The sequence below is a fragment of the Vipera berus genome (assembly GCF_964194415.1).
Source record: "Vipera berus genome assembly, chromosome: 3".
In the NCBI taxonomy this organism is placed as follows: Eukaryota; Metazoa; Chordata; class Lepidosauria; order Squamata; family Viperidae; genus Vipera; species Vipera berus.
The window spans coordinates 99995318-100008819 of NC_138204.1; positions in this window are offsets into that span (position 1 = coordinate 99995318).

Below are 13502 nucleotides of genomic sequence, written 5' to 3' on the forward strand. Positions count from 1 at the left end.
AAATTTGAATCTCAACTCACATTTAGCTGCCAATCTTTTCATAGAATTTATAGGAATAGCAACTATGAATAGATCACTGCTGTGTGTAATTTATATTTCCTTGTATATTTATCTTTACACCAAATAAGAACTTCCTAAGCCCTTCATGGTGAACCTATGGCACATGTGCCACAGTTGGCATGCAGAGACGTCCCAGTTGGCATGCACATCGCCCCAGAGGGAGGCAGGGCTGGGCTGCTCCCCTCCCCCTCTCCATGTGTGCCAGTGCTTTCACCTTCTTTCTCTGCACCGGGAGTCAGGGAGCAGCTGCAGGGAGAGGTGAGAAGCCAGAAGCAGCACAGAGAAACAGGTGTCGAGATGAGCTCAAGGGCCAGGGAGGGAATGGAAAAAAGATTGCTCTTGCCATGATCTCCCTTCCGCTAGCCACTGGGAAGCATGGCAGCATGGCTTGGAACAGCTACACCAGGAAACTCCAGCACCCTGGACTTGCAAGTGAGCGGCATTCCACAGGCAGTGGCAGCAGGGTGATCTTGTGTGGGGTGGGGGGAAATGGCAGCAGCACAGCGATCCATGCGGTGGGTGGGTGGGAAATGGCAGAGGCAGCAGGGCAATCCATGTGGCAGGTGGAAGGGAAACAGTGACGGTGGCATGGCGATGGCTGGTTTTGGCGTGGCACCTCACTTATCATGGCAAATGACTGGTTTCGATGTGGTGGGGCTGTTTGCCTCTGGCAGGAGGCAAACAGCCACCTATCATGTTGTGGCAAATGGCCGGTTTTGGCATGGCACGGCTGAATGCCTCCAGCCATTTTCCACCTCGCAGCTCTGGGATGAAATGCGTGGAGATGGGAGCACACAGTGGCACAAGCTGAGCATCGGCCAGCTCCCATTTGCCCTCTCTGCCATGTTGTAGGGCCAGAGAGGGGAATGCAGCAGTCATGCAGAGCCATAGCATGGAACTGCTGGTGGCCAGCAACATGTGGTGGCTGGAGAGAAAGGGTGAGAAGGAGGGGAAAGCAGGAAGGGTTTCTCTCTATGTGTGTGTGTGTGTATGGAGAGAAAGAGAGAGATGGGGTGGGGGAGGGAAAGAGAAAGAGAAAGCCAGGAGGGGAAGAGAAGGAGGAGGAAGCCGAGGTGTTACAAAAAAGGGGAGCTTCCCCCTTTCTTCCACCCTTCTTTTTTTTTTTACTTCCTCCCACTCCATTCAGGTGCAGCTGGAGGAAAAGGGGGAGAAGGGGGAGAAAGCAGGGAGAGTTTTTGTGTGTGAGGGAGAGAAAGAGAGATTGAGCCAGCAGGGAAGCGAAAGTGTGGGGAAAGGAAAGCATTGCAGAGTAAGCAAACTTACAAAAAGGGGATCTTTCTCTCTGTCTCGCACACACACACACACACACACACACACAAAACACTTCACCCACCCCCTTTAATATCATCTCTTCCCCCACCCCCTTTAACATCATCTCTTCCCCCACCCCCTTTAATATCATCTCTTCTCTCCCTTTCAGCAGGACCTAGGCAATGCCTCTTGCAGCTCCAGCTGAATCTCTGCCTGAAGACTTATTGCTGAGGATGCTTTGGTTACAAAGCCAGGTCTCCTCACATGGAGAGGGAGTGGGCGTCCCTCTGACCCATGCACTTTGCCCTCCTGCATGAGCAATTTTTCCAAAGAGAGCAAGCACAGAAGCAGTAGCCTTGAGGAGGAGTTAAATGCAGCTGGGCACCCCCTCAGGGAAGTGTTACTAGGGTAGGCAGGGCTATGGGGTCCTTGTGCCCTGGAAGCTCAAGGGCCAGGCTGGGCACTTGACCTCCACTGCCCAGGGCTCCAGGCAGTCCGTGCCTCCATCCAGGGCCCCCCTGCTTGGCCTGAGGCTCAGTGAGGGTCCTCCAGTGGATCATACCCCAGTGCTCGCCCTGGTCCCACCCACCCCTCCACCGGAGACCCTCAGATCCACCTCAGTCCTGCCCAGGCCCGCACAAGGGCCCCTGACACCCACCCATTAGGCCACACCCATGACAGCCACATCCACCCAGTGGGCCATGCCCACTCAGTGGGCTATGCCCATCTGGCACCCGATGATATATAAGTGGGGTTTGGGTTGCAGTTTGGGCACTCGATCTCTAAAATATCACTGTCCTAATCTACATACACATCGTTCTCTGCATTCTAAGCTTTCTTCATTGTCACATCAAGGGAAGATGTATAGCAGGTAGTCAGGATCAAAGAGGCCTTTTTCATAATGGCATTGTAGCTATGAAATTCCTTCTCTTTTCCCAGAAGGATCACACCCGTGTCTTCTGTCATATCTTTTTTTTGGGCATTTTTCCCAAACTGGTTCAACCTGAGGGCAATTGTTAACCCTGATACACATATTTTGCAAGGACATTTAAATGCAAGTATTAATCTATTTATTTTGTTTTTTTTTTAAATTCACAGTTTAATATGGAACTGGAACAGTTTATGGGTAAATATCTATATACGGACTGCTAATGTACCTCTATGAGGTATCTCTATATTATTATTTTAGCAATTTAGTGTTAAAGGAATCACTCCTGAATGCATTAATTAGTGTAAACCCTGTAATATAGCCTGTTCATATTAGGACATTATTCTATTCCTTAAGTTTTTTTGTTTTGTTTTGTTTTTACATTTTTTTAAAAAAGCTGGAAATCTTTCTCTATATTACTTACAGTATCCAATAATATGGAGTGTTTTTGCAATTTAAAAAAAATCCAGAACCTTCTTTTAAAAAGTAGCAAGCAGTACTAGATTTCATGGGAACAGTTGCCACTGACTGTACCAGGAGAAACCGATCATGGCAAAAATACAATTTTAAACTTACTTTCTTATTAGTAAATAAATGATTTGGTAGACACCAAGTAGGTATAAAGAGGGTCTAAAATTTACTTTCTTGAGATATTGTGTAGTAAAGTCCTGATATATGAATTGGAAACATTATTTCTATTTTTGTTTCTTTAAAAAAATGAATTTCCACTTTCCCTTTAAAAACAAATGCCCCAGAATAGTATATTAGTACAATAGAATATTAGTACAATAGTATCTGCTGCTCATGTTCTCTACCAGTTGAATTCAATATTCAATATTAGACTCTAATACCTACAAGATGCCGTTGTGGGCAATCCTGAAACATGCAATAGAAAACATAAATGTTGGCTTCAAACATGATGTGACTACGTATAAGGAGATCTTAAGCTTGGAAAGGAACGTCTGGTGTTTGAAGCCGTACAATCTCTTGCGAGATGAGAAGATCGTTCAAACTTGGTTCCAATATACTCAATTACGTGCCAGGTGGAAAGAAGATCAGAAAATTGGTTTCTCAATGACTGATGAAAATTTGATAAAGCAAATTAGAAACCAGGGTCCAGCACATATCAAATGGATTTATCTTGCATTGATAGATATTGACTCAGAAACAGAACTTGTTAAAGACTGTATGATAAAATGGGCCCAGAATATTCAAGAAGTTATTACAATGGACACGTGGGAAAAGATCTGGGTGAGGAACGTAAAATTTACACAAGCCCAAAACCTAAGAGAGAACTTTTATAAAATGTTTTATAGATGGCATTTAGATCCTAAAAAGCTTGCAAGTATGTATCCAAATTATCAACCTAAATGTTGGAGGTGTGGTGGCGAAGATGCAACGTATTTTCATATATGGTGGACCTGCAAAAAGGTTAAGGCTTTTTGGATAAAAATTTGGTGGAATATGCAGAAGATCTTTAAGCAAAGGATAAAGTTTTGTCCGCAATTGTTTTTGCTGGGCATAATTACAGATGCTACTGTTGTGGACATTAAGTTGATGTTGAACTTAATTACAGCAGCAAGACTCTTAATAGGTCAATATTGGAAAAAGGAGGAACTGCCGACTATAGAAGAATGGACTCTAAAGGTTTCTGACCTGGCGGAAATGGCAAAGATTTCGGCTTACTTGAAAGATCATTCGCAAGAACGTTATATTATGGAGTGGAAAAAGTGGATTGATTATATCCAGAACAAATATGGGACTAAAAAGTTTCATTTAGCATTTGAATAAGTTTTCTTTTCTTTTTTCTTTTTTTTTCTTTTTATATGTAATATTAGTATTGCTTGTAGTCATTTTATATGAGCTAGAGGGCGATAGAATTAATAGTTTATTGTTGTTAGCATATGGATGTTTACGATTGTTCTTTGTTTTTATACCTTGTACTTAGCACTGGGAAGTCGGGGGGGAGGGGGGAATGGGGGGGAGGGATAGGGAGGGTTAGGTAGGGGTGGGGGGAGGGGGGGATTGTTTAAGATAAAATGTACTGTAAAACTTTTCAATAAAAAAAAATATTAGACTCTAATATTAGATTACCTGTATTAATGTGTGCATTTGTGTATGTTAGTGTGTATGTATCCATACTTCTGGACAAGAAAAGCCATCTCATGCCATCCTATAGTGCAGGGATGTCAAACTGCTAGCCCATGGGCTGGTTGTATCATGTGGAGGCTGCGCCTGCCCCAGCTCCAGGAATGAAAAAAAAAAGTCTCGTTACGTCATGACACGTCACATGATGTGGCAAGTTTGACACCCATGCTATAGTGTAATGCACTGTGAGAATAATCTTGAAGGACAGGAGGAAGAACTGCGACCAAGACCATGGTCATGTAAGAGAAATCTGAGTCTAAAGGAGAAATGTAATTTGATAAAATGTCTTAGACATGACCTTCCCTAATCCTCTTATAAATAAAGATGGGATGGAGGAGATAGGCTTTCAGATCTGCAAATGTCTGCCACTATAAGCCTATAATAAAAATAGTTTTATTTCCTAACTTTGGTTTCCTAAGTTGGATCTATTTTGGAAGGCTGACAAAAGGGGCCAATAGGTTCTAGGTTAATCCTAGACCACTTGACCAAGACACATCAGATTGGTTAAACAGGAAACCAATTGCCAGGCTAATTCCACTCACTATTACCATGTGAGACACATCAGATTACACTGATGGGATCATTTTCTAACAATATTAAGTTGACCTTGATATGAGTTGTGGATGAAATGAAGGCATCTTCATAAGGTCATGAGAGAAAAAAGAGGTTGTTATTGTATGATTAGGTACCGCACACATGGGTAAGTTCATAACAGCTCAGAGACCCCAGCATCCATTCCATTTTCAAGATACTTTAAATTCAACCTGCATTTTCTCTACTTTTCTATTACTATCTGTAATGAGGGATGTTATCTACATTTGTAAATCTTAAGCTCCCGGGCAACCATTCAGCCAACTCATCATTTCTCTCCCAAAGTAAACCAGGAGCATAGAGAAAGAAAGCAAAACCATTATTACTTTTTCTGCTTCAGATTTACAAACTGATTACATCCCTTTCCTGTCTGCTTCCAACATTCTATTAAATAATATCAGCCCTTTCACTTTACATCATTTAAAAAGCATTGAGTGATTCTTTCCCAAATAGATTCATACATTTGTCAATATATTTCTGTATGCATATGTCTGATGGTTTCCACAGAGTTAGTATGGTGGTTATGGTGCTGGATTAAGAATAGGAAGATTCAGGCACCAATCTTTTTTTAAGCATGGAAGCCAGCAGGATAATCTTCAGCTGGTAACTTCTTTTCAATCCTGATCAATATTGGGCTCTGCAACAAGTCAGTTGAGAATGAAAAGGATGTCAATTCATGCTTTAATACCACAGCTTCATTACAAAACCTAGATAAGTGCAGTGCAAATACAAGTGTCAATGCTGCAAACACTGGATGTTTTTGCTCTGACAATATAAGAGGCAGCCTTCTTCTTTAAACTGCTTGCTCTGAATATAAAGAAGTTGCAGGGAGAAGTATGCTAACCAGATGTATAAATTAGATAAGAATGGCGTGCAAGATAATGGAAATGAAGCTTGCGTTTGGGCTAATTGAAGAATGTGATAAATGATGTGTAATTAAGGGAGGGAGTTGTGCATGATAATAATGGGTTTAGGGGTGGAGAATTTGGATTCTGGCATCCATCCATGAGGGCTGATACTTTATTTTCATTATTATAGACTTTTAGGAAAACAATGCCTGAATGTTGTTTCAACTGTCTCATTAATCAGAACAATGACATCATGCAAGAATCTATTTTCTTTCAAACAACCTGGGGGGTCCTGAGCCCCTGCTGCTGTCTCTAGTAAGCTGGCAAAGATTCAGGGAAGAATCATCATCATGGGAAGAGGAAGCCTGCTTGGAGATGATAACCTGGCTGCTGATGAAACCTCAGATGAGGGAGTAATAGGCGGCTTGCTATGGGAAGATCAGTTTTTGCAGGACTCCCAGTTGGGGGCAGAACCCAAGCAGTTAGGAGAGCATATCTGGTCTTCAGGCTGGAACCACTCCAGCGGAGACTACAGATGCCTCGAGACTGCCCTGCCAGAGTCTTCAAAAGCAGAATGGTGGAGAGCTACCAGACCATCTGCCACTGAGAATTTGGTTGAGTGGAAAATCCTGTCTGCAGACCAGACAGCCTGCCAGTCCCAGGAGTCCCCTGCCAGGCCCTCCAGACCCACAGAGACAGAGAACCCCAGCCTGGGGCCTCTGCAGCAAAGGGAGGTTGGGGAACCCCCACAAGTGAAAGGCCAACAACCTCTGAGCTTGCCACAGCTAATAGAGGCCTTGCAAAAGCTTGGGGTGGTACAGAAGCCTGGAGATCAGAAGCTCGTGGGAGGACAACAACAGCAAGGGTGGCAGCAGCAGGGCCCAAATGTGCTACCCCTGAACATACAGCAGGACCAGTGGGGCCAGCAGCACTGGGGGGCCCAGAAATCAATGATTGTCCCACCCTTCAGAGAAACCTTCAATGGGGACCCAGAGAAACTATTTTTTCCTAAACCAAGTACACTTTCATTTGAATCACTGGGCTTATCTCTACCCGGACCCAGGTGCTATGGTCAATGTGATTGTGTCCAGCCTAGAGGGAGAAGCATCTGAATGGTTAAACAATTTATATAATGATCAAGCCCCTGAATTGGAGGACCCCCACCTCTTCCTCCTAGGGCTGAGAGAGAGATTTGAGGACCCATCCATTGCCCTCAAAGTAGAAGAACAAATCCACAAGATAAAACAAGCTGGCCAGCCTGCCGTGTAGTATGTGCAGGAGTTTCGCAAAATAGCCAGTCAGATAGAGAGATGGCCTGAGCAATCCATAATTGTTCATTTCAAGGAAGGGTTGGACAAGCACCTTTCTCATGCCTACATATACCAAGCTGTACCTGACCAGCTGCAAGAATGGTACCGGGCAGTGGTAAGATTAGATGTTCAGCTTGCCCGCTATAAGAAGCCTCTCCTCCCTGAAGCCAAGCCGAGGTCAGAACAACCCAAATGGCAATCACCCCCATGAAAATCTCCAGCTACTGTGATGGCTGAAAGACCCTGGCCACCTGTAGGACCTGCAATTAAGTGATTCCAGTGTAGACAGCAGGGACATCGAACAGCGAAATGCCCAGTCCCCTACCCCCAACCGCAGAAGATATCAGGACCAGCAGTGAGAAAGAAACTGGCACAGTGGCTAATGGGAGAGAAATCCAACTGGATGACGCAGGAACCTGTTGCCCAAGTCACTTCCACCACATGGGAGGACGCCGGAACTCAGGCTGGATCCACCCCTGTTCTATCTCTTTTGACAGCGATGACAAAGGAGAGAATGACCCGATGGTGAGCTGACACGTCCCACCTTTTTCACTACCTGCCAAGCTCATAATCCCTAAGTCAGGTATGCAGGTAGATTTAAAGGTGCTAATTTTTTCTGGATGTTCCCGATGCATCATTAGCTTGCCATTTACCATGAAACTGGGCATACGAGCAAAACTGCTCTCCAAACCTGTGAGGTTTGAGCAAGCCGATGGCTCCCTGATGGGAGAGACCTTAGTCATGCAATTAATGGAGCCCCTATGCCTAGAAATAGATGAGCACTGGGAAATTATTCACTTCCTGGTGGCCCCAAAAATGACTGGGATTGTGATCCTAGGATTAGCCTGGTTGGACAAACGGAAGCTGTTTATCTGGTGGGAGAAAGAAATGAGAACTGTAAGACTATAGGGCCCAATCCTATAGGTAGTTTTAGCCCACCCAATGAGTGAGTGCACATGGCTGCCTCATGGCCAGCAGGTGAGCTGCTCATCCTCAGGGAGTACCGAGACCTAGCGGAGGCATTTAGTGAGAAAGAATGTGATAACTTGCCTCTTCACTGGCCCAATGATTGTTCCATTAAACTGTTGCCGGGGGCCAAACTTCCATGACCAAGAATGTACACTATGTCCCCCCTTGAAATAGAGAAGATGCAGCAATATGTGGATACAAACATAGTGAGGGGCTTCATTGAATGGGCCAAGTCTACTGCGGGAGCCCCTGTGTTGTTCAAAGAAAAAAAAAAAAGATGGGTCTATTCATCTGTCCAGCCTAGACGAGTTCAAATCACCAGGACCAGATGGATTACACCCCAAGGTTCTCAAGGAACTGGCAGACGTGATCTCAGAACCAATGAACTATATTTTTCAAAGATCCTGGAGCACTGGGGAACTACCAGAGGACTAGAAGAGAGCTGATGTAGTTCCCATATTCAAAAAAGGGGAAAAAATAGATCCAGGAAATTACAGACCTATCAGCCTGACCTCAATACCTGGGAAGATTCTGGAAAAGATAATCAAACAACAAATCAGCAAACACCTTGATGCGAACAAAGTTATCACTAAAAGCCAACATGGGTTTGTCAAAAACAAATCGTGCCAGACAAACCTTATTGCATTCTTTGACCAAGTGACAAAACTAGTGGACCAGAGGAATGCTGTAGATATAATTTACTTGGATTTCAGTAAGGCATTTGATAAAGTAGATCACAAACTTCTACTTGATAAGATAGAAAGATGTGGGTTAGATAGCATCACCACCAGATGGATTCGTAGCTGGCTGACAGGCCGTACTCATCATGTGGTCCTCAATGGAACTGCATCTACATGGAAGGAAGGGTGTAGTGGGGTGCCCCAGGGCTCTGTTTTGGGCCCAGTGCTCTTCAACATCTTCATCAACGATTTGGATGAGGGGATAGATGGGGAACTCATCAAATTTGCAGATGACACCAAGCTGGCAGGAATAGCCAATACTCCAGAAGATAGGCTTAAGATACAGGAGGATCTGGACAGACTCGGGCACTATCTAACAAAATGAAATTCAATTGTGAAAAAAGTAAGGTTCTACATTTAGGCAGGAAAAATCAAATGCACAGGTATAGTATAGGTGGTACCTTGCTCAATAGTAGTAACTGTGAGAGGGACCTCGGAGTCCTAGTGGACAATCACTTAAATATGAGCCAGCAGTGTGCTGCACCTGCCAAAAAAGCCAACACAGTGCTAGGCTGCATTAACAGAGGGATAGAATCAAGATCACGTGAAGTACTAATACCACTTTACAATGCCTTGGTAAGGCCACACTTGGAATACTGCATCCAGTTTTTGTTCTGTACCAGCCTGCTACTGGCCCTGCAGCAAAAGCAGGGACAACCCCTTTACAAACGGCAAGAGGCTGGAATAAAGCCTGCCAAATTTATTCACATAAAACAGAGCACGACAAGACACGAACCAAGAAACAGGAGCTTTAAGAAACAGGAACTATCCAAGCGGTTGCCTTCAGCAAACCATCCCTCCCACACATTCCCCTTATATAGAGTTCAGGGCGTGGCTTCTCTCTGCCTCCTTCCAAGGAGCCCCATTGCCTTCCTCTGTTTACTCCTAATTGACTGCCTCCTGCGTCGGGCGTCCTTGAACAGGGCCAGCTGTGGGTCATCCTCATCCACGCTGTCAGGCTCACATAGCTGGGTCTCCGTGGTGACCAAGTGGGAGGGGCCTGGCTGAGGGCTCTCATCAGCAAGATCTTCAACCCCCTCAGCAAGGTCTTCAACACCCCCCTCCTCCTCCTCTGAGTCGTCCGACCCAACTGCCGAACCCACAGGCTGACTCTGAATCACAACAGTTTTGGTCACCATGATGTAAAAAAGATGTCGAGGCTCTAGAAAGAGTACAGAGAAGAGCAACAAAGATGATTGGGGGACTGGAGGCTAAAACATATAGGGAACGGTTGCTGAAATTGGGTATGTGTAGTTTAATGAAGAGAAGGGTGAGGGGTGACATGATAGCAGTGTTCCAATATCTCAGGGGCTGCCACAAAGAAGAGGGAGCCAGGCTGTTCTCCAGAGCACCTGAGAGCAGGACAAGAAGCAATGGATGGAAACTAGTCAAGGAGAGAAGCAACCTAGAACTAAGGAGAAACTTCCTGACAGTTAGAACAATTAACCAGTGGAACAACCTGCCTCCAGAAGTGGTGAATGCTCCAACACTGGACGTTTTTAAGAAGAGACTGGACAGCCATTTGTCTGAAATGGTATATGGTTTCCTGCCTGAGCAGGGGTTGGACTAGATGACCTCCAAGGTCCCTTCAAACTTTATTATTATTATTATTATTATTATTATTATTATTATTATTATTATTATTATTATTATTATTATTATTATTATTATTATTATTATTATTATTATTATTATTATTATTATTATTATTATTATTATTTTATTATTAATCTCTGCATGGACTATGAAGGTCTGAACGCAGTGGGTGTGCAAAATAAATACCCCTCCTGAAGGACTTTCTAACCCATCTGACGAAGGGGAGTGTCTTCACTAAATTAGACCTGAGAGAAGTATATAGAATAAAGGAGGGGGAAGAGTGGAAAACTGCCTTCAACTGCCCCTTGGGAAGCTACCAGTTCAAAGACATGCCATTTATACTGCAGGAGGCCCCAGCCATATTTATGCAGTTAATTAATGAGGTTCTACATGATCATTTATACAAAGGGGTTCTAGTGTATCTTGATGACATCCTGATATACAGTACGAATATGACTGACCACATAAGACTGGTAAGAGAAGTGTTGAAGAAACTATTGAATGCCAAACTTTATGTCGAATTGTCAAAATGTGAATTTTACCAAACCTGATTAGATTATCTTGGCTATAGAATTTCAAATGAAGGCATTAAAATGGACCTAGCAAAAGTGAAAGCTATAATTGAATGGCAACCCCCAAAGACTCGCAAACAGCTCCAGAGCTTCCTAGGGTTTGCCAACTTCTACCATCAATTTATAACCTCCTTTACCGAGATTAGTCTACCCCTTACAGAACTACTCAAAACAGGTAAGGGAGGGGGAAAATCACGAACTGACCAACCACTAGCATGGACTATGAGTTGTCAGAAAGCTTTTGAGAATTTAAAAAGACTATTTGCTGCTGATCCAGTTCTAAAGTACCCCTGCCCTTTGTAATTCAAGCAGATGCCAGCGATGTGGCAGTCGGAGCTGTGTTACTACAAAAGAATAAGAGTGCAATCCTACAACCTTGTGCCTACACCTCTAAGAAATTCACGGAAGGCGAAAGAAGATGGACAGTCTGGGAGAAGGAGGCCTTCGCCATTAGGTGGGGGATATTAAACTGGCAACACTATTTAGAAGGGAGCAAGGTGCCTTTTAAAGTATGGACAGATCACAAAAATTTAGAGGCACTAAAAACTCCCCGCAAATTGTCCCCAAGGCAAGTGCAGTGTGCACAGTACTTTAATCATTTCAACTTCACTCTAAAGTATATACCAGGAGGAAAAAACTTCTTAGCTGATGTGCTATCCCAATTGTCATGGTACAAAACTGTATGCGAAGAGGTCAACAAGGCAATTATCCCCAGTTCTCAACCTGCGGCACAACTCACACTTCGCAGAACCCCTAATCCTGATGACCCGGGAGCGAAGAAGATAAAATGAGAGATCCTCACCAATCAATGGTTCAAAGATAATCAAACCTCCCTAACACGCAGGGATGGCTTGGCATACAAGGGGAGGAAACTTTATTTACCTGAAGCTCTTCATCTGAATGCTCTCAAAAACAGCCATGATGTAAAACAGACTGGACACTTTGGTTATAAAGAAAAAATTAAAAAAAAAACTCTACACCTTATCCACCCGCAGTTTTGGTTGTCGGGGCTAAAACAAGATGTAGAAAACTATGTCAGGAGTTGTACTGTATGTGCCACCATGAAAAGAATTCCAGGGAAAATCCCTGGGCTACTGCAGCTGGTGGCAGAACCTTCTCAACCATGGGAAGAAATAGCCATGGAATTTATTGTAGACCTACCTGAAAGTAGAGGAAATACTATCATCTGGACTGTGATAGACCTGTTTTTGAAGCAGGCTCATTTTATCACCTACAAAAGACTCCCATCTTCCCAATGACTGACAAAACTGTTCCTGAAACATATCTACTGACTACATGGCACCCCTAAGTGAATAATTTCAGATAGGAGTGCAGTTCACAGTGAAATTTTGGAGTAGTTTCCTTAAATTAATTGGATTATCTCAAGGGTTATCATCTGCTTTTCATCCAGCTACCAATGGGGCTGCAGAATCTACTAACAAAATGGTGGAACAATACCTCAGATGTTATGTTTCCTGTTGTTGTTGTTAGCTGCGAAGTCGTGTCCGACCCATCGCGACCCTATGGACAACATTCCTCCAGGCCTTCCTGTCCTCTACCATCTTCTGGAGTCCATTTAAGCTCATGCCTACTGCTTCAGTGACTCCATCCAGCCACCTCATTCTCTGTCGTCCCCTTCTTCTATTGCCCTCAATCTTTACCAGCATTAGGCTCTTCTCCAGTGAGTCCTTCCTTCTCATTAGGTGGCCAAAGTATTTGAGTTTTAGCTTCAGAATCTGGCCTTCTAAAGAGCAGTCAGGGTTGATCTCTAGGAATGAACGGTTTGATTGCCATGCAGTACAAGGGACTCGCAGGAGTCTTCTCCAGCACCATAGTTCAAAGGCCTCAATTCTTTGGTGCTCAGCCTTTTTTATGGTCCAGATTTCAGTGCCATACATTGCAACTGGGAAGACCATAGCCTTGACTATACAAACTTTTGTTGACAGGGTGATGTCTCTGCTTTTTAGTGTGCTGTCTAGATTTGCCATTGCTTTCCTCCCCAGGAGCAAGCGTCTTTTAATTTATTGGCTACAGTCCCCATCTGCAGTGATCTTGGAGCCCAGGAAAATAAAATTTGTCACTATCTCCATTTCTTCCCCATCTATTTGCCAGGAATTGAGAGGGCTGGATGCCATGATCTTGGTTTTCTTAATGTTAAGTTTCAACCCAGGTTTTGCACTCTCCTTCTTCACCCACAACAAGAGGCTCTTTAGTTCCTTTTCACTTTCTGCCATTACAGTGGTATCATCTGAATATCGTAGGTTGTTGATATTTCTTCCGGCAATCTTAATTCCAACTTTTGATTCCTCTAACCCTACCTTTCTCATGATGTGCTCTGCATATAAGTTAAATAGGTAGGGCGACAGTAGACAGCCTTGCCGGACTCCTTTCCCAATTTTGAACCAATCAGTGGTTCTGTGTCCAGTTCTCACTGTTGCTTCTTGGCCAACATATAGGTTTCTCAAGAG